Raw genomic sequence first — 8,086 nt, 5'->3', positions numbered from 1 at the left:
TTGACTTCTATTTTGCAACTACAGGTCTTAATCGAGTTACCATATATTTTTGTTCAATCTGCTGTGTATGGCATTATAGTCTATGCAATGATCGGATTTGAATGGACCGCTGCTAAGTTCTTCTGGTATCTGTTCATTATGTACTTCACCTTGCTGTACTTTACATTCTATGGCATGATGGCTGTGGCTGTCACACCAAACCACCACATTGCAGCGATAGTTTCCTCAGCATTCTATGGAATATGGAATCTTTTTTCAGGATTCATCATCCCACGACCTGTAAGTGCTGCTTTTTCATAATTTTTTCTTTTTCAAAACTCTTGGTATCTTTAGCAAATACCCTACACATATCTTGATTAGGATTAACTTTCTTCCCGCTCTTTCAAACTTGTTCTATATACAGAGTATTCCGGTGTGGTGGAGATGGTATTATTGGGTATGTCCAGTATCTTGGACCTTGTATGGATTGGTTGTTTCACAATTTGGAGATATACAGGACATCCTCGAGGATAGCAGCAATGGTGAGACAGTTGAGCAATACTTGAGAAATGCCTATGACTTCAAACATGACTTTCTGGGGGTGGTTGCAGCTGTAATTCTTGGGTTCACAGTACTCTTTGGAGCAATCTTTACCGTTTCCATAAAGGTGTTTAATTTCCAAAGACGATAGAATTGTTTTTTTTTTTTTTGTTTTATTATTCTTTATCCTCAATGTAGAGTGTTTAAAGATCCATCCTAGTAATGCTAGAGTATTATAAGGAAAGGAGCAAGTAAAAGTTCCCGTTCCTATATGTTACATTCCTATAAAAAATCTAATGACATTTGAATTTTTATACACAATGTATTACAAAGTTACAAATTCTTTCATTGTAATTGAGATTTTGTTGTATGTAACTATGAATCAATAAATAAACTCTTTAATTGAGATGAGCCAAATGTTATTTTTCTTGTGCCAAAGTTCAAATTCAATTACTATGTATTTGTAAATCATAGGAGAAGAAAGTGCATGGCGAAGGATTTATTCCATCACAAAAGAAGAAGAAGAAAAAAGAAGCTTATTCTACAAGTGTTTAATTATTTGACATAAAATTATTTAATTTTAACAAAAACTTTATGAAATTATGTCCAAATTCAAAAACTATGATAAATAAATTAATCCAAAGCTTCCTCATGTGGATTTTAAAAAGTATATTACTTAAAAAATGATGTTCCTTATTTAAAGGGTAAAACCTCACATTTAACTTGGTAAAACTAAAAAATGAACTAGAAAGATAGAGCAGATATTTTTGTTATACACATTAAGATTCATTAAAGTTTTGAGAATTTTCCACTTGAACATGACACCTTATATTTTGCCTTCTTTGGCATGAAATCTGTGTTATGTTTCTCCTCTATTATTCTTGCCCTTTAGCAAATTCAATCTGCGGAAACTTAAGCAACTCTACAAACTATACAAAAGTTTAGCCCATTAGGTAGCAGCTCTTTTCATTCACGAATGCAAGAAGCAATGTTTTACTTAAGTATTTACTTGTATTCTTTCGTCTAAAATTATTATAGATATAAATGACTTAACAAATTAGTTTTCAATTCGTTTTCTAGGAATTATCTTTGAGTTATATGGCTTAATGAGATGATGGGATTATATTGACAGGGACAAATATTCACCTTACATATCTGAATAAATATGAATCCGCAAATAGTAAAATATTTTATAATTGTGATTATTTTTAATTAATTATGTTAAGATTCTATTAAAATTCTTATGGAATCGAATTCATGAGTTCTTTATTTTTGCTTTTATGAAGTTTTCACCTTAATTTTAATGCTTAAATGGAAAAAAATTTCCTCTTAAAATTTGAGTTTAGAACATGTACGAAGAACGAGAGAAGGGATGGGAAAGATACTCTCTTAATTAATAAGTGAAACTAGAGTGCATTGATATGGATCACTTGCAGTGATAGCTTATTTTTTTATTTAAATTTTGAGAAGGATGACATGTTACCTTTATAAAATAAGAGATGATTATTTTCAATTATGTAGTTGAGATTTTAATGAATTTTTATGTGCATTAAAAATATTAATTTGTTAGTGTAAGCGTTGCAAGCCAATTGATTTTATATTTGTAAAATATTACATTAATTAGTCATATTTCATATTAAATATATTATGAATTTTTATATAATGTGTGAGGTATATCTTTATTCATGAGTTTATTTATAAAGAGTCATGAAAGACTTATGTAGATAAAGTTTTTAGAACATAATGACCTTGTAGAAAAATTATAAAGGTTGTAATTATGAGATTTTTATACATTAAAGCCTTATTCCTAAATATGTTCTTGATCATTATAATGTTAAGAATAAGGGCATTGACAATGCTCAAAGATTGGCAGATGCTAAGCTTCCTTACTTTGGAACTAAGCAATTCATTTCATAAGTTGAAGTATATGAGATACTTAGAGATAGAATGTAGGTGCATATTAAGGAACAATTCACTGAACATGACTCGTTATGAAAGTTTCATTTTATATTTCACTCAAATGTCTATGAAAATACTTTCATGTGTGAGTAGTTTAGGTAATTCTTAGACTAGTGATACCAGGTTATTTAGGGGTGACTAAATGCCTAAATAGGGTGTTTTTGGATATAGTATGAAGCATGCAAAGATGAATAAGTAGTCAATGAAGATTCATCACCCTAAGTGATTTGAAGGGAACATATCTCATTTGCTCCTGGCTTATATTGATTGAAAATCCTTGGCCAAGGCAATCTTGATAAGTTACTATGGAAGCTACAAGATTAATATGGATAAGTTAAAAAGTAAACATCGAGCTAGGTTTTTTATCTATTTGGAATATTCTGATGAAAGGATCAAATTATATTGAGATGCTGTACGCTGAAAAGTTAATCAAACCATATTGATTCTCCTAACATTTAAGTGGTCATGATGTCTTACTAGATGTCGTTCATAATTTATAAATATAAATATTAATTTTTAAATAAATTGATTTATATTTATTGTCAATCTATTGTGGACCTAATGGGTCACGCATAATAAGATGACAATGTGAAATTAAAATGGGACTAGAATTTAATTGGAAATTAGGAATTTCCACTATGGACTTAATTAAATTGTTTAATTAAGTGGAAAGATTAAACTGCAATAAACCAAAAGTTGGATTAGCATTTTAAGTTAATTATAAATACCTTTACATGTATGCTGCACTTCGTAAGAAATTGGTGAGAAAAGATGATAATAAAATAGAAAGAGAAACTGAGCCTTAGGCATCGTTTTCTTAAGAAAAATTTTTCTTATCTTCTTTTCAAGTAAAAAACAAATAATCCTTGAGAGTTGAGATTTTTCAAAAAATCTGGGCTACTAGAGTAGTATCATGGCACCACATAATCTCAATCTAGTGTAGGTTTTCAATTGACATCTGTGTGGATCACCATTGGAGGTTAGACACATAGACAACTTTGATTTGCAACAATTGGGCTTTAGTGTACAATGAAGTGAAGAGATTTTGACACGTGATTTTTTGAAATTACTTCTTGAGGTATATGGCTGAACATATGTTTGTTTATATTTGCTTTTAACCGATTAATAAGGCAACATAAGTGATCCGAGGGTGGTTTCGGTTTTGTATGTTTATATTCCGCTATGTTATATGAATGTAATTTCTTCTTTGAGCATTCCTGACATCCTTCAATTAGTATCAGTGCCTCCTTATTGTTGTCCTTTGATTAGATACTATGCTTTGGTTGTTACCAAACGGACAAACATCGTTTTGCCCAAAAATTTTAGTCAAAACCGATACATGTGTTTAAATTATCAAAAATTGTGTTGGTAAATTTTAGAATTTAATTCTAGTTATTAATCATGATTTAATAATTGTTTTTAGGTGTTTGAATATTGATTTCAACTAAGTTTTTATATATTGAAAAGTTAGAGTTCAAATTCAAATAGTTTCTTGCGAGTTTAAGCTTGAATGGTGATAAATCATAACGAAAAAAATTTAGAATTTTTCTAGGGTTCATTAATATTACTTTGAGTAATTTCCAGCTTTGAAAATATGCCAATTTGTTTAGTATATGGTTTGAAAAATTTAGGTAATGGTTGTTCATGAAAAGGTTCATGAACAACCAAACTTTTAGGGATATGCAATACCTAAGGTATTGCGGTTGTGGAGAAATTCCAACTTGTAAGTTTTGGTTACTTGATTGGTGTTTAGTTGCCACTTTAGAGGCTAGAGAGGAGTCCATGTGCCATCCCAATTGGTCGTAGTTTGGGAAGCTTTGACTAGACTTGTCAAAATTAGCCTAGCTCATTGAGCCAGTCCATTTTTTACTAAAAGTGAAGTGGGTTTGGAACAGGGTTTATATGGGTTAAGCCCATTTGATCAGTGGCCTGTCTGAGGTTAGTGTAGGTTAGAAAATATATTAATAATTTTAGTTAATTTAATAATTTTATACATTTAACTATATAAAATTAATAATTTAGCTACAAATGGTATTATTTATTTTATATATTTCAATGTCTTTACTCTTTGCTTGCCAAATTAATAATTTTAGTTAAGATTGAAACTCACTATCTCTTTTTCTTTTATGGCAATGAATATTAGATAATAATGATTCAGACTTTAAGACATCATTGCTGTCCAAACAAGATTCAAACGTTTTACTTGAGGATGAGGATTGGGGAGGACATAAAGGAGTCTAAAAGTTTCTATTTATTTGATCATGTACTTATGTTGATGAGATTGTAGTTTGTGTTAAACATTGAAACTTTATTTATGTTTGATGTAATTTATTTGCATATTTATATTTGGTATAATTTATTTGTTTGTAATATGTTTTTATTATTCAATTTATGGATTAAATCATGGAACAATTTTATTGATAGGGAGTTTATTAGGTAGAATTGTGGAAATAAATTTATTCTTTTTTGAAAAAAGAGAAATGGGTTAGCCTAGCTTGGCTTATGGGTTGACAATGGGTGGGTGGGTTGGGGTTTTGATAGCCCATGTAAAAAATGGATTGGCTTAGCCCAGCTCATATTTTCTTAGCCTACAATATTTTGAGCCAGCCTAGTCCATATTAACACCTTTAACTTTGACTGATCGGAGGAAGGAAAGAAAATCTTAAAGTTTTGGAATTTTGAATGCACAAGGAAATTAATTTCCTATTTACCGATTGATATTCCATAATTTAAGGAATTGGATTATGTCATATTTAATTAGATTAAATATGATAATTATCACTTTATTATTCAGTCAAATTTGTTTCCTAAAATATATTTGGAAAGAAAATGAAATTTAGCAAACTAGAATATAATAACTACTTAAAAGATAAGGTTACCTATTTTGTTCTATTTCCAAATAATTGGGAAATGAGTCAAATAGTTTGACTAACTAATTAAATTAAATCATAATGATTAATATAAATGGAAACTTAACTAAGCCTAATATGATTAGGATTTATCTTAATTAGATTAAAATGAATGTTAATTAAGCTAAGTACATGGACTAGGTGATATTATAAATCTTAGGAATTTTGAGAATATGGTGCTCTAGAAAGTAAGTATATTTTTATGTTTAATTTTATTTAATTTATTTGTAATGAAAATACATTTTGATAATAAGACGAAGAATTTGTTTTAAGTAATCATTTACTATTTAGCTATTAAGGTACTATGATTCTATTGAGATGCGAAAATATATTTGTATGAAGAGTCATACATAGGAGACATGTATTTTAATTGAATTTAAAAATTATTCATAGCCATATAATAAAGCTGGTCACTTTATTGTGTTAAGATTGTAGTGTCCAGATTACTTCCAACAAAACGAATGTGACTCATTTCAAAAGAATGATAAGTCTCAAATCATCAAAATGGTTGACTTTGAGTAATGACACTATAATGTGAACTAGAATCATGTGAGAATCAAATTTAAGCTTAACCATTACCTAAATTATGATCCCACACTTATGTATTTGCTTATAGTAGAATCAAAATCCTGATGGATAGTCGACTCATGTTTAATCTCTTTATAATCTTTGAAACACTATGAACATGATTATCATAAAGCGTTGATCTAGACTACATATGTTGAGATTATAATTGAGATGAACATTTGGGAACATATATTTAAATAATGGAGTTTATAGCGTTAGCATCACTTCTAGTGATTTTAAAAAGATTGGTGATTAATCTAGGCCTAGTTGATTAATGAATTAACCATTCATCACGTATGGATACTCAAAAGATCAGTTGTGGATTTGGAAAGTCTAATTAAGTGTCTAGATTACATGAGACTGTGACTAAGTGGGATTTGTTCTATTCATTATGGGCTTTTTGTGCATCAAGATATTAGAGTAAACAAGAAGTATGTTTTTTTCAATTATAATAGCAATTTTTATTTATAATAAAGAGCTAGGGTTATCTCTAACATATCAGAATCCCAAAACCGATCGGTGTTGCCCATCAAATTTTGGTCCACGTGGAAGTTCGTTGGACTTGGTGCGTGCACCATGGGTCCCACCTTCATAAAACTTTCATTTTTTTTTTTTTAGAAAAAAAATCTATAGGTTTTATTTCACTCCATCTCACACATTTTCAAAGTTATTTTTTGCGCAAAATTTAAAATAAAAATTTTATTTTGATATATTTTTTATACGAATTTGGAATCGGACCGTTGGTCTAACCTGAAATGAGTTACCATCAATTTATTTTATTTATGTGCGATTGGAATAAAATGAATTTTATAGCAATAAAAGTATAAGTTGGGAAAGACTGAAACAGTCTCGCAAAATCTTCAAATATCTTTATTTATACAACTTTGCCCGCCATTTAATTCAATCCCCACGAAACACCCCGGAAAATTTTCTAGTTAACGGCCCTAATTTGACAGATAACAAGATTACTGCTAACGACCCTACATATATATATATATATTCAACCTATATTTGTTGCACCACCCTCTTCCTTAACCTCATACCGGCGTTTTTCTTTTTCCTCTTCTGCCATATCTTCTTCCTCTGGTTCAAAGACAGAGCATGTAAACAAAAGGATACCGACTTCTTTTCCTCAATAAATATTCTTGAGTTCTTTGCTTTGAACAGGGAAAAACCCATCTCTTTTGTTTGTTCATTTTTTCATTTGAGCTCCGGAACTTGAAAGTTTTCATTGTTTTGGTGGGTGTTCGCATTTCTTTTGGTGATGGAAGGTGGTGATATATACAGAGCGAGTAGTAGTTTACGGGGAAGTCTACGAGCCGCCAGTTCTTCGATATGGAGAAACAATGACGTGGAAGGTTTTTCGAGGTCTTCCCGAGATGAGGATGATGAAGAAGCTTTAAAATGGGCTGCACTTGAGAAACTACCTACTGTTGCTCGTCTGAGGAAAGGTATATTGACTAGCTCTCGAGGTGGTGCCAATGAAATCGATGTTTGTAACCTTGGATGGCAAGAAAAGAGGACTTTGCTTGAGAGGTTGGTCAAAGTTGCAGAGGAAGATAATGAGAATTTCTTGTTGAAGCTCAAGAACCGTGTTGATAGGTATCAACTTTTGCATTTTTTTTTTGTTTTATTACCAGGAAAAAAAGAAATCTAAATTAAATAATTTGATTAAATATTCCTTTTAAAATCAAACATTTTATTTTAAGATTCAATTTGTTATTTAATTTACGTTGGAATGCAATCTTTTAGATATTATACACTTTGACGAAAATTGACTATAAAAATTAATAAATTATTTTTAACAAAATTAAGAAATTCAAATTGATGTTTATGAAGAATTATTTTATGTAATAACTGTTAAATTTAATAATTATATTTATTAATTTTTGTCAACCAATTTCCTTAAAATTAAAAGTATATATCTTAATCTAAACGACAGATGATATGTTGAATTCTGAAATAAAAAAAAAATTGAGAAACATAAATCGTAAAGGAGCATTATAGCGTTAATAATTGTGGAGGGAAAGACTTAAGAAGATAGAGGAACTCTGTTTTAGTCCTTGAAGACCCTGTTCCCAACTCAATTATCATTGCATTGGAAATATTCAGGGTTGGCATCGATCTTCCCA

General features: G+C 29.9%; 1 long non-coding RNA gene across 1 annotated transcript; it reads left to right on the top strand.

Moving 5' to 3' along the window:
• The first annotated feature begins 6 nt into the window (after positions 1-6).
• On the top strand, positions 7-930 carry LOC110427492 (uncharacterized). Its single transcript, XR_016352062.1, has 2 exons — positions 7-279; positions 404-930. It is a non-coding gene; the product is annotated as an uncharacterized LOC110427492 (long non-coding RNA).
• Positions 931-8,086: the final 7,156 nt, after the last annotated feature.

Source organism: Theobroma umbraticum, unplaced genomic scaffold, assembly GCF_002168275.2.
Source record: "Theobroma umbraticum cultivar Fairchild unplaced genomic scaffold, ASM216827v3 scaffold_34.0, whole genome shotgun sequence".
Classification (NCBI taxonomy): Eukaryota; Viridiplantae; Streptophyta; class Magnoliopsida; order Malvales; family Malvaceae; genus Theobroma; species Theobroma umbraticum.
Note: the sequence above shows the minus strand (reverse complement) of the source record. Positions and strands in the feature narration are given on the sequence as shown.